The 23234-nt window shown below is 41.4% G+C and overlaps 1 pseudogene; it reads left to right on the forward strand.

Moving 5' to 3' along the window:
* The first annotated feature begins 21485 nt into the window (after nt 1-21485).
* LOC101049092 (small ribosomal subunit protein eS24 pseudogene) lies at nt 21486-21960 on the forward strand (annotated as a pseudogene).
* Nucleotides 21961-23234: the final 1274 nt, after the last annotated feature.

The raw sequence follows: 23234 nt of genomic DNA on the forward strand, positions 1-23234 counted from the left end.
AGATGGCTCTTTTTGAAACCGGGGAAAGTATATCTATATATTTGCCATACTAGGTCCTCCTATTAGATGATATTTATAACCCTACTAAAACCAGATTTATTACTTGAATTAATAAAAAGTACAGTAGTTTCTACAGGTTCTAAAAATATTACTCAGAAATAATGCTCTTTCCAGAACCCTAATGCTGAGTAAGATAAACCTAACCTCTCAGTTTAATAGGCTGCCGATAATCCCTCTATACCAATGAGAAAATTAGCTAGTGCCAGGGTATTTTTAACTGGTCTGAACAAACACATCTTCATTTGCATCTAGCAAGATGTAACCTTAGCAACAGTGTGTATTTTTGGACTGCTTTTCATTTAATGCAAATGAAGCACCACTGATACACCCGGAATCTGATGACAGAATTCAACGTGACCAATTCATGTGTCTGAGGTCTCCAAGTGCCTTGCCAGCCTCATCGAATTCTGATTTCCTGTCACCAGTATGAATCAGTATGGCCCAAACTAACATTATTTTTGAGTACCAATTTTTCATGTTTACTTTCTTTCATGTTTGACTGTCACTCCTGTTATGAATGACCTGGAGTGTGGGAGAAGCTGTATAGTGTCGTGTAGTGGGCTTAAGTTTCACATTGTGACAGATAATTAAAAATGTGATTATCTCCTTCTGACCTGTGACCTGAGGGCAATTACCTGACATCTTTGAACCACAATGTCTTCTGTTAACAGAAGTGATCATTAATTTGACAATTTTCCTCTCTTGTAACATTGTATTAAATAACATATATGAAAGCGATTTTTTGAGTTTATCATTATTACTTTTTAATTGTACATAGTATATATTTATTGGCTATGATGTGATGGTTCGATATATGTTCATATTATAAAATTATTAAATAAAGCAGATTAACAAAGCCCTTACCTCACATAATCGTTATTTTCTTTGAAAGTGAAAACGTTTCAACTCTAATCTTTTAGTATTGCTAAAGAAGCAGGGGGGATATTCATTTTAGTGTATGCTTTTACACCATGGTACCTTCTGTCGTGCCTGCCATGATGATTGCTAGATAAAATCACTGGTACTTTGAACCGAACCAGCTTCTTCTGTAGGGCTGGAAATGGAGATGAAGAAGATTGGTCTTCCTGACGACTACTCTCTGCAGCCCTGTGTAGTTGGCAGTGGGTTTGTACTCCAATGTCTGAGCAATTTGAAGATGGACATACAAGAAATTCTCAATTTCTACTGAAAGGAGAGCAACAAAGCAACCTGAGTAACAGAGGGCTTTGGCAGACTTGCTGGAAAACTGGAAGCTTCCCTCGCACTGGTTTCTCAGTCTTTTTCCTACCATTACCTTGGCCAGCTCTTCTTCAATCTTGTTTAACTATTGTGTGCTAGAATAAGTGAATACATGAATGTATGATCAGCAATTTGTCATCATGACTCCAAAGGATCACGCTTGGTTATACTGTCCCACCAAGAATTGGAAGAGAGGGCTCAGGAGTGAAAATCTGAGTGTGTGTAAGTATCTGTGTGTGTACGCTTGTGTGCGTGTGGCTCTTGTGAGTGTGCTTGTGTGTCTAGGTTCATAAGTCTGTGCATGTGACCCTGTGACCTAGGCTAGTAGGCACGTATGGAACTCTGTGAGTTTATATGATATGTCTGTATATAAGGGTGCTAATAAATTTAGGTATTGTAGCTTTTACATGTTTGTTGTTATATAGGAGGAAGGGAGCAGCTCAGAATCAGATTGTTTATTCATTCATTCAGGAAGTATTCACTTAGAGGATGAGAGGATCAGACTGAGTGGGTGAGGTCACTGGTACAGCCAATGGAGAGATCATACCAAACGGAGATGGAGAAATGCTGGTCTCTCTTGTGTACTTTGAACAGCACTTTGCAAACTCCTTTGTGGAGGCTCACGTGGCAGCTGCGGGAATCAACAAAGCCCTTTAATGATCTTCAAGGCCACACATATTAAGCTGTAAAAAACAGAGAGCTCTGTCTCTTTCTTCCTGTCTTCTACTCTATTTCCCCTTCCTTGCATACTCAAGTCCCTTCTGGGGAGGTCCTACTTTGCCCCAAGGAGGGGAGGCACCAACCTGATGTGCTCCTTCTGATGCAGGTCAAGAAGGCAAGTTCCTGTACAATTGATGAAGCTTCTGTTGCCCACAATGAAGGCCCTAGGACATCATCAGAGGCTTATGATGCAGTCTAACTCATTTCACATTGCACTATTAAAGTCAGGAAGCTCAGTTAGGGAGACTGGTATTATCCCAATTGTCACCAGAGGAGCTTTTTTTTTTTTTTTTTCAGTGTAAGGAGATAGTTTATTACTGGGTGGCAGGTGGGGGTGGAAAACACAGAAAAGGAGAGGTCCATAAATATCCTTTAAGGGCTCCACTCATGGAGATGTTGGCACGGGCAGGGGAGTGGTGGGGAGGTTATAGCAAAAAAGGTCAGGCCTCATTGCTGAATCCAGGTGTGTGTCCGGATGAGTGAGCCACAGCCTAGCTTCTAGAGAGCAACCAGAAAGTTCATCATTTTTACTTGCATCAGGAATGATGATAGGAATGACGCATCAATTGTCTTTCTGGAAAGGAGAAATGAGGACAGCACTTCCAGAAAGAAGACATTCCCTGCCTGAGGCCTGGCCATGGTGAGCCGTGATGAGGACTTAAAGCTCCCAGTTCAAGATCTTCTAAAATCCCTATTCCCATGTGAATGCTGTCTAATTTCCCTTTTCCCAAAAGATTTCTAGCAGATTGTCTCCTGACCTTCCTCTGTGTTTAATTATCATGTGCAAGAATAAGTCCTCCTAGAGCATTCAGGCTGTGTTCCACAGCACACCCTGAAGCCCTTTACAGCTCACAGGCACTTGGACCAGCACTCTTTTGTGTGATTTTCTCATGCCCCAGGCGAGGCAGGTGATTACAACTATTGTAATGGTGGGGAAATTGAGGCTCCAAGTGGTGGATAGTAAGATGCAAAACCAGAACTGAAGGCTGAAATCAGATTTTTCCTGACTTGAGTATAGTTAATTTTTTACATACCCACCTCCCCTACACACTAGGAGTTCCTGAAGGGCAGAAGCTCCATCTCGCTCCTTGGTACACCTTTGCCCTTGAACTTGAGGCCTGGCTTGGTGTCTAGTGTTAGTTTCTCCAAGAGCTGGACTCTGGAACTGGAAGTGGGAGCTCACTGGAGAATCTCCTTAGGATCAATCGATGCCTGCAGGGGAGTGAAAGCAGCAGGACTAGGCAGAGGGAGAACTGCAGCAATCGTAGCGACAAGAAAGGCATCAGGCGATCCCATGGGCAGTGCTGGAGCTGGAATGATCCTTCAGAGTTGTGTTCAACACAGCATAGGGATCCAGGCCTTCCAAGCCTGTTACTGACCAGTCACTGGATGTGAGCTGTCTCCAGGAAAGACTGTGACCTTGGGCAAGGTGATTCTCTTTAAGGAAGTACAATTCAGGGATTCAGGGAGAAGAACTCAGCCAAGTTCAGAGGAACACAGAGTCACCTGCTACCAACATTTCCAGCAGCTGGGAAGGAGTGACTCAGCCCCATGGGGGAATCTGGGTGGTACACTACAGAACAAGCAGGAAGTGGTTGTGACATCACCTCTTCTCCACAACTTACTTCCCTTTTCTTTCACCAGCGTGCAATCCTGGTGCAAGGTTGGTTTTTCCTGCACTAGCCATCCCAGCTCTTTGGATATCGCTGTCTTCCATGCCCCACTTCCTACTGTGACTGTGTTCTGAATGCTGCCTTTGTGTGTGCATGTGTGTGTGTGTATGTGTTCATGATTGTGGGGCTGTGTGTGTGGAGGGGGCATATGTGTGCATGTGTGTTTGCAGACATGGCTGTATGAACATGTGTGTGTTTCTCACTAACAATAAGGCTCATTTCTATGTGTCTCTCAGGTAGGGATCTCAGTTTTTCTGGCCACCCTGCCTTCCACGTACAGCTCCAATGGTGAGAAGAGCACCAGAGCCCTGACTCTGCTTTGTTTCTGTGCTCAGGGCATTTCTGGGTCCCAAACTTGTGACCCTGGGAACCTGCCCAACACTTACGAGAACAAAGCCTACACCCAGTGGGAGAATGTCTCCAGGTTCAGCAGGGCTGAGGCCCCTGGCATACATCTGGGATCTCTTGGACCTCTTGCTGGCTGGGGAGGAGCCCCACTGTGGGGGTCGGTGGAGACAGTTTTGGCAGGAAGGGATTCAGAAGGCAGATGCTGAGACTGAGGCTTGTTCTGGAACAGAGGCTCCATTCTCCAGGGAGGGGTCATCGGTCAAGCTGCGGCAAGCTCAACAAGAAGCTCTGTGACCCCCTGAATGCAGACTCTGTGGGATGTGCTGAACCAGGCCATGGGACATGAGGCCCCCTCCCCGAGTAGTTCTGTGACTGGACAGATTTCTCCCACATTCCAAAGGCCACGCCAAGGGCCTGGTGTGAAAAGTCTTCCCTCACGGGGTCATCCTTGACCACAGCCCATACTTCACATTTTCTAACCAGGGAGCCAGACTCCACCATCCAGCTGGTCCACAGCCTGCGGAATTTACCACTCTCCGGACTGCCTTCCAGGCTGATGGGCCACAGGGTGGAGGAGGTTGCTGCATACTTGGGCAATTTCAGGGTGTCCAGAAAGACCTGACTCCCCCAATTCCTGTTTCATGGCTTTTGCTGGGAGATTCCTGCTGATCGATACTGGAATTTCCCTTTAACAGATGACGACATTTTTTTGAAGATAGCTCAGACATAGAGTACCTTTGAGGGTAGGTTGGGGTGGGGGGTACAGTGTTAGAGATGGGGTCCTTCCTGGGAGCTAGATATTTTGATGAGGACTGAGGACAGGAATGGGCCCTTGCCATGGGAAGGCTATAGAATGAAATAGAACCCAGAGGCTGGGAATGGCATCAAGACCAAGGCTACAGAATTTTCCAAGTTGTCAGCACTGTCTCAATCTGACTGGCAGGTGACCTTGATAAGGTCAGAGAGAATATTGACATAATTTCACAGGCAGGCTCAAGCATGGGCTTACAGTGCTGTGTGTTACATTGTGCTGTGAAGTGGGTGTGTCTCCAAAGTTCCTCATGAGGAAGCTGGCTCAGAAACAAAATTTGGGTGCTCATTTGTAGATCACCTCTCTTGGAGTCAAGGGAAGCTTTCCAGAGGAGGTGACATCTGAGATGGGGCTTACAAAGCAGGGTAGGAGTTCTACAAACAGGCCTTTGTCCTAGACTTTCTGTGCGCTGAGGGAGTCCTCTGAAGGAGAGGACAGTGCCTGTCATTTTAGGGTCTCCTGGGGAATGTAGCTGTAAGCCGTAATCTTCATCCCTGGATAGATCAATAATGGGTAGAAACCTCCAGAAGCAAGAGCAGTTGGAGAAACAAAGCTGATTTGAAAGTTATAAAAGACAAGAAAACAACTAAGGCAGAGATAGAGAATTGTTACAAAGCTGAACACGAAGATGCCATGTTCTTTGAAAATAAAAGCTTTTGTTCATAGACTCCGTTTTTTTTTGTTTTTTTTTTTTTTTTTTTTTTTTTTTTCCAGAATCAGAAACCTCATAGGAAGAGATTAAGGGAGAAGGCAGCCCGGAGTGGTTGTAATTCTGCAGCAGAAGTACTTATGTGCTTATGTGTCTTTAACATAGAAAACTGAGAGCTAGCTGACTATGCTCACTGGAAAGGGCCCTGGGTAGGGCTGATGGCTCCTGCCCCTCCCAGCTGCTGTGTGAGCTTGCTGTGTGTCCTTTGGCAAGCCCCTCACCTTCTCTGGATCTCTCATGGCAAAATCATTAACTGAAAGGTGTCTTTAAATTCTCATCCTCTATGGATCTATTTTTAACCAAAAAAAAAAAAAAAATCACACTCCCACACTGTGAGCTTGCCATAACAACATTTGTAACTACACAATCTTCCCAGAATCAGAAAGAAATAGCATTTGTGAAGTGTCAGCTCATCAAAAATGACTGGCAACCAGGGGGTTCCAAGCCCATCCCCAAAACCTGCTCCATGATGTGAACACAGGCCAGGCAGGCGCCTTCCCGGCACGATGCCTCTCAGGCCGTGTTCTTGCTGACGACGCCATGTGTTCTCAGAGCAGAAATAGAATCCGTCTGTCACACAGCAAGTGCACTCCTGGGAGAGTGGAGTGTGTGAATGTGTGTGTGTGTGTGTGTGTGTGTACATGTGTATTTTTTTTATTGAATTTGTTTCTAGATAATTCTCTGTCAAAAAAAGTTATTTCGGAAGTAGGGGCATGAGGCCCTGGAAAGCTGTTAGCTCCCTGCTAGACAAGTCACTTATCAAAGCGTCTTGGCATCCCCAACTAGAGACAGTGCCAAGAATGCTCAGCACACGCCCTGCAGGGGTGTCATGGGGCCCATGTTGGGGACTTGTAGACTTTTCGGGTGTGAAACTCCACTGCAAAGCAAAGCATCCCCGGATGACTGGGACACATTAGCTGTCTCCTCCTAATCCTAGATTCAGGATTCCCATGAGCTAAACTAAGCTGATAGCTCTGAGCTCATGCCATCCTTAGATCAGAGACCAGCTCCTCTGACATCATCCTTTCCACTGTCCACTTGGTACAGCCTGTCTGACAAGGGGCATCCAGCTGCCTAATCTTCCATCTGAGGTCTACACAGTGACCAGCAGCGTTTCTTGTGTCCTAACATGATCTCACTGTTGCAAGTATCTGCAACTTGAGAACCTCTTCATAGGAGGTAGAATCAGGAGATTGGGCTCAAGCCCAAACTCCCCAACAAATAAGCAGCATAACCTTAGGCAGACTTTTTACATCTCTCTGTGCATTAATGTCATCTGTAAATTGGGGATCATGAAAGCATGTGTCTTACTCACCTTGTGGGTGCTTGTAGGTATTACCTATGCCACTGGGCATCAGATTATGTTAAGTACAGTCTGGGCTGGGTAAGGGCCCCTAGGTGCTGTGTACATGGTGCCAGACACCTGCAGCTAAAAAGATGAGATAAAATAGCTCCCAGATGAAAATTGCCAGGCAGAAAGCTAGAATTTAGAGTGCAGGACCTCTGGAATGTGAGAGAGCAGAGGTGACATCATTGGCAAGTTTTTTTTTTTTCTTTTCTTTTCAACTTTTATTTTAGAATTGGGAGTCCACATGCGGGTTTTTACAAGGCATATTGCCTGATGGGGAGGTTTGGGGTTTAATCGACATTGTCACCCAGGGAGTGAGCATAGCACCCAATAGGTAGTTTCTCAGTCCCTCCTCTGCACCCTCTAGTATTCCTCAGTGTCTGTTGTTCTCATCTTTATGTCCATGTGTACCCAATATTTTGCATTCCCTGAGAAGTGAGAGTATGCAGTATTTGGTTTTCGGTTTCTACATTAGTTTGCTTTGGATAATGGTCTCCAGCTGCAACCATGTTGCTGCAAAGAGTGTTATTTTATTATTTTATATGACTGCATAGTATTTAGTGGGATATACATATTAAATACTATGGTGTGTGTATTATATATATACATATCAATCATATTGTTTAGTAATATATATATTGTGTGTGTGTATATATGTATATGCACACCATAGTATTTAATGGTGTGTGTGTATATATATATTTTTATATATATGTATTTAATGGCATATATATACACACACATTATACATTCCCTATAAATATATATATACGTGTATTTAATGGTATATATATATATTTATAGGGAACATATTTACTGGTATATATATATCATTAAATATTTAATATTAAATATTTAATGGTATATATATATATACACACACACCATTAAATACATATATAACATATATATATACCATTAAATACATATATATATAACATTAAATACATTCCCTATAAATATGTATATATGTATTTTCTTTATTCAATCCACCCTTGAAAGGCACCTAAGTTAATTCTATGTTTTTGTAATTGTAAATAGCACTGCAATGAATCTATGCATGCATGTGTCCTTTTGGTAGAATAATTTATTTTTGTGTGGGTATATGCCCAGCAATGGGACTGCTGGGTCAAATGGTTGTTTGACTCTTAGTTCTTCGAGAAATCTCTAACCTGCTTTCCACAGCGGCTAGACTAATTTACATTCCCATCAACAGTGTATAAGCATTCCCTTTTTCTCTGCAGCCTCGCCAACATCTGTTATTTTTTTATTTCCTAGCACAAACCATTCTGACTGGTGTGAGATGGTATCTCATTGCCTTTCTTCGGTGATTAGTGATGATGAGCCTTTTTTCATGTTTGTTGGCCGCTTCTATGTCTTCTTTTGAGAAGTGTCTGTTCCTGTCCTTTGTTCACTTTTTAATGGGGTTATTTGTTTTTTGCTTGTTGATTTGTTTAAGCTTCTTATAGATTACAGAAATTAGATCTCATTTTTTGAAGGAGACCCACATCTAGGCAGTTATCTCTGCCCCTGCCAGATGTCTATATCAGTCCATTCTCGCACTGCTGAAAAGAGCTACCTGAGACTGGGTAATTTACGAAGAAAAAAGGTTTAATTAAGGTTTAATTGACTCACAGGTCTCCAGGCTTAACAGAAAGCATTACTGTGAAGCCTCAGGAAACTCAAAATCACGGCTGAAGGGGAAGGGGAAGCAAGGACCTTCTTCACGTGGTGTCAGAAGGGACAGAGAGAGTGAAAAGGGAAGTGCCGCACACTTTTAAACCACCAGATTGCATGACAACTCACCCATTATCATGAGAACAGCAAGGAGGAAATCTACTCCCATGATCCAGTTACCTCCCATCAGGCCCCTCCTTCAATTTGATGTAAGATTTGGGCAGGGACACAAATCCAAACCATATCAATGTTCCCTCAGATATTCCTCAGCCCAAGGGATCATTGGTCTTCCCACATATGTGAGCCATGCCCTCCAGCCTTGTGACAGGTCTCTGAGAGAGAACAGAGATACTGGTTTCCATGTTATTCCCCAGAGCTATCTAGCTGGGTAGGCTCATCCCAGGAGCTCAGGGTCCCTTTTAGGGCCACTCCTTATCCTGTCACCCCATTGGGTGCAGCTGGGCTGCTCTCCAGGGCTGCTCCAGATCTTGGCACACAGACATCTCCCGGAGCTCTCCTCTCCCTGTGACACTCTAGTGGGCCAAGCCTGTTGTCAGACTCCTTTCTTCCTTCATTCATTCAGGCCTGTCCTCTCTTCCTCATTGAACAATAGTTGGTACATTTTAGACTCCAGGTGGGCACTGGAAATTAAGGGATGAATGGGCATGATCCCTGCACATGCAGATCTTGGAAAGCTCCTTAATGAACGACTCCCCTACTAGCCCTAAGGAGTCCTGACTAGCTCATGGCTGAGCTGAGGAATGGACAGGCACATTTATATTGGCACCATTAGCAGTGAGCATCCAGAACAGCTAGTTATTTCCTTTCATCCACACAGCACTCTGTGAGAATTTTTATACCCATTTTCCCGATGAGGCAACTGAGGCTCAGAGAAGACTAGTAAGAAGCAGAGCCAAGATTAGAAATATAGTCTTCTGGTCAGGCTCAGTGGCTCACACCTGTAATCCCAGCACTTCGGAATGCAGAGTTGGGTAGATCGTCTGAGGTCAGGAGTTCGAGATCAGCCTGGCCAATATGGTGAAACCCTGTCTCTACTAAAAATACAAAAATTAGCTGGGCATGGTGGCACATGCCTACAGTCCCAGCTACTTGGGAGGCTGAGGCAGGAGAATTGCTTGAACCTGGGAGGCAGAGGCTGCAGTGGATTGTGCCACTGCACTGCAGCCTGGAGACAGAGCGAGACTCTGTCAAAAAAAAAAAAATACACACACACACACACGCGCATATATATATATATATATATATATATATAGAGAGAGAGAGAGAGAGAGAGAGAGAGAGAGAGAAAGAGAGAGAGAGAGAGAGAGTATGTCTTCTGGCCCCTGGCAATGTATTAATGTATGTTCATAATAAACCAAGATGCTTGGGTTCTTTGACAGGTCCAAGATAAATTTGGGGATGAAAATGGAGGAAAGAGTGCTAAAATAGTCCTTCTGCCTGGGATAAATGAACATGAGTCAATCGGGAGGCAGCATTTTCTCCTTGGAAAACATCTGCGTAATTCTGCAATTAGAGGTTCCAGTAAAAGAGGGTGGACAGTTCTCTGGAATATAAATCACTACCAATGATCAAAGCTGAACAGCTGTGGCTGCAATGGGATGGGCACAGGGAAGTTCAGGAACTCCATGCTTTATGTCATGACCACCTTGGACCTTCCCCTGACTTTGGCCATGGATCTCTGAGATTCCTTTTTCTCTTTTGCTTCTCAATCCCTCCTTGTCTTAGTCATCTTGGTGATATTTATTTTAAAAATATGTACACTGTATATATGTGTGCATGTAACCAGGTCACTTCCCTAATTGAAATTGGTTTTCTAGATCCACAGGTAGAATTTAAACTCTTGAGTGTGGCTTATGGAGTTGTCCTTGTTTGAGTTATCCCCATAGCAGATCCCGAGGCAAAGATTTGGGTGCAAGAATTGCCTACTGAGCAGTGCCACAGTTGAGATATTTATCCACCAATGCTTGTTTCTTTTCAGTGAAGCCTTGTTTCTGGGGATATTAACTTTCTACCATGTCTATTCTGCTCCTCACACAGCCAGCTCATTTCTGGGAGAAAGAAGAGTTTTCAGATGGAGATGTGCAGGTGGTCAAGGCATAAGTCATTTGCTGTTGGGGGAACTCTCCACCCAAGCTGCTGATGCCTTCCCAACGTGAGCCAAAATGATATGGGGGTTCAGTGTGGTGTCTACTGCAGGAACTCTGCAGGGGATTTCTTCTTGGACTCATCCTCTGCTCCTACACCTGACCCAAGATTTCACAGGGGTGTCACTTTATGAGTAAGAAAGACACGCAGATCATAGACAGTTATGGCACATTTGTAAGAATCTCTATCTGAAGAATCAGGCAATGAATCCAGTTTTGGTAGATTGATCTATGAGCTTTGTACTATTTTCTTTTTTAGTATAAGTTCTCGTAACTTAACTAACAGGCAGGAGAAGGAACCAAATGGGAATAGAAATAACTCATAACTATAAGAAAAACACAACTCCCTGTGTGATAGGCATGAGGCAAGGCTATGTTCAACTCTCTTCCCAGGCCTGGACTGAAATGTTGTATACAACTCCGTAAGCAATGGAGGATTCTGTAATACAAAGAGCAATTTAATTGCATTCTTCGGACTCTCCTTAGTAAGGCAAAACAACGAATATGACGAGGTGTGTGGACATTTAACTTGAGTTTCTGATTAAATGAAGTTGGAAATCTGTTCCCAAATAGGCAATATTCCCTAGGCTCTCATATTTTGCACATGCTGGTCCCTCTGCTAAGACTTGCCTTCCCATATTTCTCCATCACTGCTTCTGTGAAATCTCTGACCAGTGCATACCCTTGTCTCTACAGAATACCTGAAAATACTTTATCATAACCCTTGGAACTATTAAGCTCTTTCTAAACTTAATTTTATCTGTCTGCCAAAGTGTCAACAATAATAAGCTTTGAGGCCAAACATTTTTGAATCTAATATAATCTTTATTATTTTAATAGCATACTCATCTAATTTGTAGAGCACTATGTATGTTTTTCTTTTTCCTAAAAACATCTATTTTAGATTGGTTATAAAAAGAAATTCCTTGATTCAAAGGCAATTGCTAAATATCTTCTGTGTGCCAGGCCTAGTGGGACACACCTATAACTTACTACCCCTATCCTAAAAAAATTTATTATCCTGCTAAGAAGCTGATGTATAAATCCAGGAAATAGCTAAGAATTAATACCAGTTGCTTGGCAAACCAGAAGGAATTCATGCCATGGGAAAATCCAGTGCAAGTTGAGGCAACATTTTAAAGTTATGAGGCTCCAAACGAGCTTTGAGGGAAGGATGGGATATGGCACTTAGGATAATAAAAGGAGGACATCCTGAAACCATACAGTCCGGGGCAGCACAAAAAACTCAGTGGGAATAAGCAGAGTGTGTGGTTGAAGGAGAGTAGGACCATGAAGGATCTTCCTGAGGCAGCCTCATTGTGCTGGTTGGAAGGGTGTTCATTGAAAGGTGTAACTGAAAAGGCACAGACTGGGGAGAACTGGGATGCCAGCCAATGGGATTTAACATTCAGCCAACATATAACCAGTAATTTTTTTTATTGCATTTTAGGTTTTGGCGTACATGTGAAGAGCATGCAAGATTGTTGCATAGGTACACACATGGCAGTGTGGTTTGCTGCCTTCCTTCCCCTCACTTGTATCTGTCATTTCTCCCCATGCTATCTCTTCCTACCTCCCCACCCCCCCCGTCCCTCCCTCATTTCCCCCAACGGACCCCAGTGTGTAGTGCTCCCCTCCCTGTGTCCATGTGTACACCACATGTTCTCACTCATAGGCGGGTGTTGAACAATGAGAACACATAACCAGTAATTTTTTTAAAGAAAAAGATGGGCAGTAATTTGCTTGTGTTAGAGGAAAGTCAACATGGCCACTGTGTGGAAGACAGATTAGGTGAAGATGAGAACCAGTCTGAGATAGGACAAAGGGAAGATGGCGAGTCAGGGACTGTCCCACTGAGGCCTTCAGGAGAACAACACTGGAGATGAGGAAAGGAGAAGAGATGCATGTTTGGTGGGACATTGGTTTGGACGGCAAGAAATAAGAATGTCATAATAACAACTGCAATGTGGCTCTTGTCTAAGAGAATAGAATAGTGTTGATGCAGGTGGGTGGGTAGGAGAAATTCACCCAAAGTGGTAAACTTGAAGCTACATTAATGGATTGCATCTGTGTGTGTGTTTAGGGGGCACAGACAGAGTTTTGCTGTGAGAAAAGGAGAAGTGAGAAGAAGATAGAGGGAGTCAGAGGTAGGATTAACTGGGTTAAAGCCAGTGAGGATTTAATGGGGCTAAAGCCTATCTTTGTGTAGAGCTTGGTTTCAGTCATACCCACTACTTGGGCCATTCTTTGGAGCACACAGGGGCTCTGCCTTCCCAGAGCATCAATAATGCAGCATGGAAATTGCAGGTTTGTTCTTGAATAATGACACGGATTAGGAACATAAGCCATTTGAAAAGCTCTTTCTTTATCCCAGTAATTACAAGCATAGCTTGTGTTTGGGACCTGGCATGGGCTTTGATGCTTGACTTTTCAGTAAGTGACCACACAGTTTCCATACTCTTTCTTTTTGTGTGATGATGTTACTGAAGTTTGCATGTGGATACAAATTCAGCCATTCATAACCTACACAAAAACACATCCACAGATGTTTTTGCACAAGAATCATGCTCAGTGACTCTTAAAATACTTTCGCCACCTCAACACTCCTAAGGAGTATACCTTCATATCAATAACAGAGAGTTAATTTCTATGTCTCCAGTTTCAGTGGGAGAATGGAAAGGCATACATCCCTGAGTGCTTGAGTCGGAATCTAGGGAAGAGAGTAGAAAGCCCTTCTGGAGGCAGGCCCCTCCATGGGGACTCACTGTTTTCTAGTTCAAGCTCAGCCTGGACTTCTTTCTGCCAAAACTGTGTTTTCTGTCTTGGCTTCTGCCCTTCTAATCCTAAACCTAGCCTCAACCCTTAAACACCCTTCAAGAGCCACTTGTAGTTTTGTCTTCAGCTGAGAGATGACCCCTGACTCACATAGCTGAGGTCATCTCTTCAAAGTGCCATTATGGCCCTTGCACTTAGCATTTGATTATCTCTTTGAGTGTCTGTCTCCCTTTCTAGACTGTGAACTTGTTGAGAGTAGGTGGCATGATCAGACATCTCTGAAGCTCTGCATCTAGCATAGCACTTGGCAGAGGGTAGATAATAAAAACTTACAGATGGAATGAATGAACGAGGTGGTTGATGATTCTATGACATGTGAGTCATTGCATGCTGTGCTAGTTTTTCTATAACCTCACATGTGTTTGCAGCATTTCAGAATTCCTGATCATTACATTCTGTAATTTATCCTTACCATAGTGCCTCCCTGGGAGGCTAGCAGTGACAGTATTATTATTCTCCTGTTATACCCAAGAAACTGAGGCACTTGAGAGTAAAGTGGCATGACTGAGGTTGACATCAGCAAATAGAGGAGTTAGGACCAGTACCTAGGTAGTCTGACTCCGGGATGGTTTTTTTTCTACTTCATCACATTTTATCTTTTCCAGCCAGTATGTGTTCCCTTTCTGCCTTTGGATATTGGTCCAATATTTCTTGGTGGGGGACACGCCAACAAATACCTGGCCCTTGACTCTCCTGATTCTTCTGGAAGGAGTCCACTTTCCCTGAATGGAAAATCCAAAAGAAACTATGATTTTGGAGAGGGCCAATGTCTAATCTCTCATGTTCTGCATTCCTGAACTCTCTTCCGGAAATTACGCTGCCCCCAGATGACTTCGGAGCCTCTTTCCGAGGCTTAGAGCAAGAGTAATTGGCAAGCACTGTTTGCTATCCACTTTCTTAAAACAGAATACTAGAATATATATCCTTCTATTTTTTAATTTTTCCCCTCTTCTTCTCCTTCTCCTTCTCATCTTCCTCCTTTTCCTCTTCTTCATCTTTCTGCTTGTTCTTTTTTTTCCTATTTCTTGCATCATTTTAAAGCTCTTCACTCACATATGGGCAATTACATTTTTTTTTACTAAGTCACTTTTGCTTCCTTATAATTAAAACTAGTGTGTATTTTTTTCTGAAAAATTTACTGAAGTCCCTAGCTAGGATACCAAAAACCTGGGTTTTTGTCATTTTTTCTTAGCACTGGCTTTGTGACTTCAGAAAAGTCACATAATCTTTCATTTATCTTATTGATCATGTTTTATTTTTGATTATTTGTTTCTATAATTGCCTTCCCTATTGGACAGCCAACAACCAGAAAGCAAGGCCAATATTCTGTTCAAATATGTATTCTCAAGGCCTAGTACAGTTTCCAGCAGATATTGGTTGAATTCAATCGAGCATTGAATGTCAGAGAGAGGATGGGTGGAACTGCAGAACAGGTACACTGAGAGGCCTTGTTCACATGTCAGGTGCTTTTCTTGATATCTGAGGAGGAAAGTAGCAGGGCCAAGGGGGTGGGAGTTGTGGAGATAATGATGACAATGACGATCACGGTGATGACAATGTGTGTGTTTGCATGCAAGCACTCTCCTGTGCACACACATGTGATGTTTGTTCAAAACAGAAGACACGGAGTTGTTGGCAGCAAGGGAGGGAAGGGAGCCATGAGTGACAAAAACCCAGACAGCGGATCACTGAATATCAGGATTTGATGTAACCAGAGGAAATGGAGTCAAAATTCCCTATTCAAATATCCAACAGAAACCTGGTCAAATACCCATGATCTTAGCACCACTGTGTGGCAAGAACTGGTTGTCAAGCATTCTTCTAACTCATTGGGTGACACAAGGAAAGCTGCCTCTACTTTAGTGTGACCTTTCAATTTCCAAGGCAGCAGAGGACAATGAAAGTTGTCAGCTGGACTTTTGAGGATACAAAAATACCCACAAGTTGTTGAGTGTGCCATGCTATTTTCTGGGAAAACAGAGCCATACTAGGATTGCTTGTTTTGGAATTGCTTCACATCAACCATGCCAAAGAAAAGGCCACATGCTGCCAGAGAGCCAAACTATGATTAGGATTGTTGGGCTAGGGATAAGGAATGCCCAAAAAATAAGAATTTTTTTTTTCCAAAAGAAAGACTGTGAAATATATATGAAGGTGAAGAAGAGTGACCACATGTGATTAGTGTGATTGGGACTAAGACATTATGGAGAAGGCAATGCTACTTAATTATTTAGAAGCACAAGAGATAAATGAATCCTAGGAGAGAACTCAACTCAGGAGAGTGACATGGTTATGAGGAAGACAGGAAAGTATTTTTTATCAACACAAAGAGGAGTGTGGAATGCGTTTTCTAAGAGTACTTCATACATCCCATCCTTCTGATATGGTTTGGCTCTGTGTCCCTACCCAATCTCATCTCAAAGTGTAATCCTCATGTGCCAAGGGAGGGACCTGGTAGGAGGTGATTGGATTATGGACGTGGTTTTCCTTATGTTGTTCTCATGATAGTGAGTGAGTTCTCATGAGATCTGGTTGTTTGATAAGTGTCTGGTACTTCCGCTCTTCACTCGCTCTCCTGCCTCCTTGTGAAGAAGATGCCTGCTTCCCGTTCTGCCATGATTGTAAGTTTTCTGAGGCCTCCTCAGCCATGCAGAACTGTGAGTCAATTAAACCTCCTTTTTTTATACATTACCTAATCTCAGAGAATATCTTTATAGCAGTGTGAAAATGGACTAATATACCTTCTTAAAAATAATTTTAACATAAATTGATGTTCAAGATAATACAAATAATGTTATTTATATATAAGAAAATATTTAGTGTAAAAAGACCCAGATTCTCAGCTTTATTTATTCTGTGGCTTTCCCAATAACAATTTTCTTGGAATTAAGCAGTCAGTTCACTGACTCTTAAATGCTTTTCCCATTACAATGGCCAGCGTGAGAGGCTGAGATGTACATTTTCATCTTTACATGAGAATTTGGGGGGCATTTTAACAACTCAGCTGACTGTGTTTCATCTTCTTAAAGTTCTTCTGTTTTGATCATTTTTCTTATGAAATAGGGAAGATAAAACAAGAAAAACCAAAACCACAATTCCTATGAGTTTCATACCTTTGAAGTGTGTAATAACACTGCCAATACTCTCTGTGAGCTTCAAGGTAACTTTTCCATAAAATATCGGGTTTGTTTGCTTTTCTTAAACTTCAGAAGCAGGTTATTTCCTGCCATGATTTTGCAATGTTAGAGGCAACAGAGGAATCTATTTCCTGCCTGTTCACTTGCCGCAGAGCACCAGGCTGTTCTGCATGTAGTATTCTGCCAGTTGTCTGTGCGTCTCTTCATCCTTCTTGACTGTCTCATCAGGTTTCACTCTGAGTTGATGATCTATTTTGAGAGTCACTATTTTACTCTGCCACATCTGAGGACACATTGTAGAATAATGTAAAACTGAATACTGGTTCTACATTATTGTAGGGGAGAGACTTTTTACACATGAAGACACCTTTCTCAACATAAAAGAGCTACAAACATCATAGCCCAAATAGATCTGAGACCACCTGTGGCCCAAGGAGAGAAATTTAGCTCAGAGGATCTTCAGTTTGAACACAAGTGAATTTGATTCCTGAACAGATTGTCTAGAAGAAAAATAAGTGGGCACCGTATCTTTCTTTGTCTATAGGTTGAGGGAGTATGATGTCAGATGAGAGTTGATCATGGCTTGGGACAACTGGTAAATTGGAGAAATTTGCTTTCAAAGGCACCAGGGTCCATATTCCCTGCACAGTGTGTCTCAGACTCTTTGAAAGGCAGTTTGTGTCTTAGATGCTTGAAGAGATTAGTGTTAGTCATTTTCCATTAGAAAGACTGTGTCATGGCATGCCCCCTCCTCATCTTCCCTTCCCATTGGACCTATTTCTTCTTCCTTCTTGAAGTCTTCATATAACATGGACTCTGTATCTGACAAGCACCGGTGATCATAGAATAAAAGTTCTGTGTCTCTGCCTGCAACTTCCCAGTGCAGAGAGTCAGCCTGAACATTCATACTCAACATTTCTTGACTTTCATTTTCTAAGTTCATCATCATCAACATTTATTTTTTAAGATGGAGTTTCAGTCTTGTTGCCCAGGTTAGATTGCAATGGCATGATCTTGGCTCACTGCAACCTCCACCTCCTGGGTTCTCATGATTCTCCTGCCTCATCTCCCGAGGAACTGGGATTACAGGCATGTGCCACCATGCCCGTCTAATTTTGTATTTTTAGTGGAGACTGGGTTTCACCATGTTGGTCAGGTTGTTCTTGAACTTCCAACCTCAGGTGATCTGCCCGCCTTGGCCTCCCGAAATGTTGGGATTACAGGCATGAGCCATGGTGACCTGCCCATCATCACTTTTTAAGCTTTCAGGAGTCCTGGGTTTTAACTACTTCCAGGAGTTCTGATTTCTAACCACTGTGAATGATACCCGGCAATTTCCCTGGGCACAGTTTCTCTGTCTGAATTTTAAACAACAAAAAAGATACTTGATAGCCACAAACACATTTTAAGTAAAGAAGTTTTAATATACTCATGATGGTGATTTTCCAACCATAGAGAAAATGGTTTCATACACTTGTTTTTGCTGAAATACTAGCAATGTTTGTCTATTGAGGCATTCTTCTCCTTCCTACCGAAGAGACCCTTCCCATTGCCTCTGGGTTGAGGCTCACATCCCGTCTTCCAGCAAGAGAGTGCTGCAAAGCTGTTCAGAATAGAGATTTATGTGTGCTTCACTTAAAATGAATCTCATCCCTGTCACCCACATAAAATATTATATCTCAGCCCATCACCGAGAGGAAATTCCAAGTCTGCTAAATGCCTTCCTGATCATGACACAAGAGCATGAACAAGGCTCCAAACAGTGCTGGCGCCTGCCTCACTTTCCAGCCTTGCCTCCCCCAGACCCCTGGTGCACTCCACGCCTCAGACAGACACAATCACTGGTACTTTTCCACTGTCCATGCTCTGAATCGCTTCTCAGCAGGCATCCCCTTGATCTGGAGATCTTCCATTCATTCTTCAAAAAAAGGCATCCTGTCCTCTGGGAAACTGAAATGCTACTTTGCTGCTGTAATGAGATTCCCATCACTTTTTTTTTTCTTCTTGGCACTCCTGGGATTTATTTTTCTCTTATTCTCTTTACCATTTTAAAAAAAAATTATAAACTTACAAATGAGTTGTGTAATATAGCCATATACCTTAAATAATAATAATAATAATATGAACACTCAGATCCTCACAACCTGATTTGATTGTCAACTTTTTGAAAACATTTGTGTGCCCTTCCCTGACCCATTACTTTCCACTCCCTAGGGAAAAAATTCACCACTTTCCTGAATTTTTTATTTATGTTTTTTATTTCTGTAGAGTTTGGCCACATTTGCATTCAAACCTAAACAATACATTACATAATTTTACCTTTATTTGAACTTTCTGTACATTGAATCAAATGATTTGCAATTCACATTCTTCTGATTTTCTTTTTTCACTCGACATTATATTTTTGAGATCCATCCATGATGATGCATAAGTCCAATGCCCATGAGTTCTTTTGTTATTATATAGGTTTCCACTGTATAAATCATAACAATTTATGTATCCATTCTCCTGGTGATAGAGTATTATTTTTTTTCTTGTAAGAAACACTCATAAACATTTTTGAACATTTCTTCTACTGTAGATTGCAAGTTAAAAATACAGTTTTTAAACTATATGCTTAGAAATGACAGTGTTGTGTCAACAATACAAATTTCATTCCTTTAGGCAATGTGAAATTGTTTTCAAAAGCCATGATACCAATTTATTCTTTTGTTATTACCATTTGTAGTTTCCAGGTTTTTGTTCTTTTTTTTCTTTCTTGCCCTCTTTTGTATTGATATATATCTCTCTTCCATATTTTAATTTTCTTCAACTTCTGTGGAAGTTACATATTGTGTACACACACACACACACACACACACACACAATTCTGAACTTGAATTTCTAAACAGTCTGAAAATTTTATGACACATTAACTCTGATCATCTCAACTCTAAATAATTTGTGCTGTTGTCCTGAATTTCAGCTCTTTCCTATTTAGCTGTACAAATTAACTGTATATGTTATAATAGTTTAATGCAATAAAGGCTTTTACATTTTTTCACATTTTTAACTTTTCTTTGTTTACTATTCCATTTGTAGTCTTCAACTTTCCTTCTGGAATTATTGTACCTCTTCCTAAGGAACTGAATATAGAATTCTAGGCTCACATTTTTTTTTTTAATCAGAACTTTGAAGATACTGTTCTGATTTTAAATATTAATACTGAAAAGTCAGACTCAACCTAATTTAATTCCTTTGTAATTATTCTGGCTCTTCTTTATGTCTTTTTTATGTTTTTCTCTTTGTCTTTACAGCCCTGTTATTTGACTGAACAACATCTGCATATGGATTTCTTCTTCTTTGTCATTAGAATTCATTAGGTTTCTTGAATCTGAGAATTGTTGGTCCTCATCAATTACGGGAAATTGTCAGCCATTTTTTCGTTAAGTATTGATTTGACTTTAATCTTTCTTCTTTCTCCTCTGAGGATTCTAATTAGATATATTAATACCTTCTCAGTTCATTGTTCATGTCTCTTTACTTTTCTTATGTCTTTCTGCTTTTTAGCAGGGGGTACATTCTGGATAATTTTTTTCAGATAATTTCTCCAGGTCATGAATTTTATCTTCAATGAAATCTGAAGGTAGCCACTTTTTAAAACACATTTACATTTTTATTTTATTTTAGCTCTAGAATTTATATTTCTTTTTTCTATTTTATATCTGATCAGTTTTAATATCTTATTTCTTCATTGTACTTATGATTCCATTTTATATTTCTAGAAACATTACAGATATTTGTTTCATATTCTCTTCCTTATAATTTATATACCTGCAGCGTTTCCCCTTGTAATTCCATATGGTTTACACCAACTCTGATGGGGGCATTTCTCCTTTTCTGTTGAGTGAGTTTTAATTGTGAGCTCATGCTCTTTAGTTCTTTATCTGTGGGAATTCTTTGAAGCCTTGGTTTAAAATACATTTCTCCAGAAAGGATTTGCCCTTGGTGTCTTTGAAGCAGCAGCTATCTGGGCTTCTAGGTCTATTAAGAACTAAAGCCTAGAGGGTATTTTTGGTTGTTTTTCTGGATTTTTTTTTCTACATAGAAAAGTTTAATATTGATCATAAACCTACAGGAGTGTAGACACAAGTTTAAAGTTATAAAAGATTTTGGTTTTTATATTTTTATTGTTTAATTAAAACATAGCATTACTGTGTGCTTTTATAGGGTGTTTATCCACTTGTTTTCCCATTTGAAATGTTGCTCCTCAAAGTAGCCTGGCTTTTGTGGGCACCTTGATTCAGTCAATCCTGCTAAAGGCCAAGGTTTGTCTTCAGTCTTATTTCATACCCATTAAAACCCAGGTTCTAAGCACCCAGATGTCAGCAGACAGCCCTGAAGTACTCTGGCTCCTGGGATTGTTTCACCTGTAGATTCGTGCTTGCCACTTCCCTTGTCATTTCTGGCTTCTGAGAAATTTTCTTTCCCTCTACCTTAGCTATGCATCAAATATTTTTTTTTAATTTAGCTACATTTAAACTGTGTTTAACTGTAGATTTTCCCACATATCTATTCTATTATGTTGTCATGAATAGAATCCCACTCTAAAAATTATACAGTCCTAACACTTACCACAATTGCCACAAATATCTGGTTTACTTATCTAACTCTCCCCAAGAGCTTCTTAGAAGCAAGGAGTGTGGTTGCTTTATCATTAATTCCAGTGCCTGATACACGGTAAGGACTCAATCAAAGTCGCATGAACGTTGCCTCCCCGGCTTTGTAAGGATAGGCCACCATCATGAACGACACAGTAACTATTCACACTAGAAAGTTCATGACCAACCGACTGCTTCAGAGGAAACAAATGGTCATTGATGTCCTTCACCCCAGGAAGGCAACAGTGCCTGAGACAGAAATTCGGGAAAAACTAGCCAGAATGTACAAGACCACACCGGATGTCATCTTTGTATTTGTATTCAGAACTCATTTTGGTGGTGGCAAGACAACTGGCTTTGGCATGATTTATGATTCCCTGGATTATGCAAAGAAAAATGAACCCAAACATAGACTTGCAAGACATGGCCTGTATCAGAAGAAAAAGACTTCAAGAAAGCAACGAAAGGAACACAAGAACAGAATGAAGAAAGTCAGGGGGACTGCAAAGGCCAATGTTGGTGCTGGCAAAAAGTGAGCTGGAGATTGGATCACAGCCGAAGGAGTAAAGATGCTGCAATGATGTTGTCTATGGCTGTTGTGGATTTTTCACAAGAAGCTTAATAAGCTAAAAACTTTGTGTGTCTGGTTGTTTGAAAAAAAAAAAAAACAAAAACAAAAAATTAAAAACAAAGTCACATGAACAAAATAGTACATTTTGAAAGCCAATAATCTAGCAACAGGAGATTTTCCCTGTACCAAATAGAATCAATTTATTAAACTTGGTTACCCTCATATTCCAGGTTGATTACTATAAACTAGATATTTAAATAAATGAGGGTCTTCTTTCAAAAATTCTGAATTTGCTGGAGGATTTATGGGATTGGAAAACCGTGCTGAGAGTTAATTGGCATGGATATTGCATACCCTGAGGGACTATGGAGAATGTGTGGGAAGTGGTGAGTCCAACAGGCAGCTTGGTGAAGAGGCAGGATCTGATAAGCAGGTGCTTATAATCTTCTGGGGTAGCACTAAAGTGGGACAGGAGGTTCCTGTGAGACAGTATGGACAGGGGAGCCTGCAATGAAGGGGAGACCTGGCTGGATCCTGCCTACCCTGCTGGTGTTATCTTGAGGTGAGGGATGTAACTGCTTCTGGTCCTAGCTTCTTCTCCACAGTCCCATCAGAGGACTCTAGGCTAGAAGAGAGGACTGATCTGTGGACTGTAGAGCAAGCCTGGCTGAGACTCTCCTGGCTCCATCAATTCAAGAACTATTGGACATAAAGTGACCCCAGTGAAGCTGTGAATCCCTTCATTTGATCTCACATTGTAATAATCAGAAACTATCTATGCTCCCACAGTTACCTCTTGCCTGTTTAACTGAAGAATTCTAAGTAGCTTTGAACTTCAAAAGGAAAATGAACATTTTCTTGATTCCTTCTCTGATTCCAGTGGAATGGTGTTGCAACATGGCAAAGTGATGGTGGCACTGGAGCTCAGGAACTGATCACATGCTCACTCTCAGCTCTGTCACTGCTGGGTGCTTTGCTTGGTGACCTTGGGCCAGTTGCTCCTCACTGGAGACTTCAGTTTCTTCATCTACTCAGTGAGGTAGGGCACAGAATGTTCTCTAAGGTTTTTGCTAATTTAACAACTCTAGGATTCTATGATTGACAATTTTTTACTTCCTGATTGTACTGTAGGTCACTTTTTATCTTCTTCTTTGGAGACTGCAAAATAATTTCTAATAAGGCATTCCATCACCCTCTAAAAATGTAGATGCATCTCTTGAATCTGCTACTTAGCAGTTTCCCTATAGACATCAGGTGAGTATTATTCCAGGAGTCATACATTTAAAAAATCACATCAAAAT

Source organism: Saimiri boliviensis, chromosome 1 (assembly GCF_048565385.1).
Source record: "Saimiri boliviensis isolate mSaiBol1 chromosome 1, mSaiBol1.pri, whole genome shotgun sequence".
In the NCBI taxonomy this organism is placed as follows: Eukaryota; Metazoa; Chordata; class Mammalia; order Primates; family Cebidae; genus Saimiri; species Saimiri boliviensis.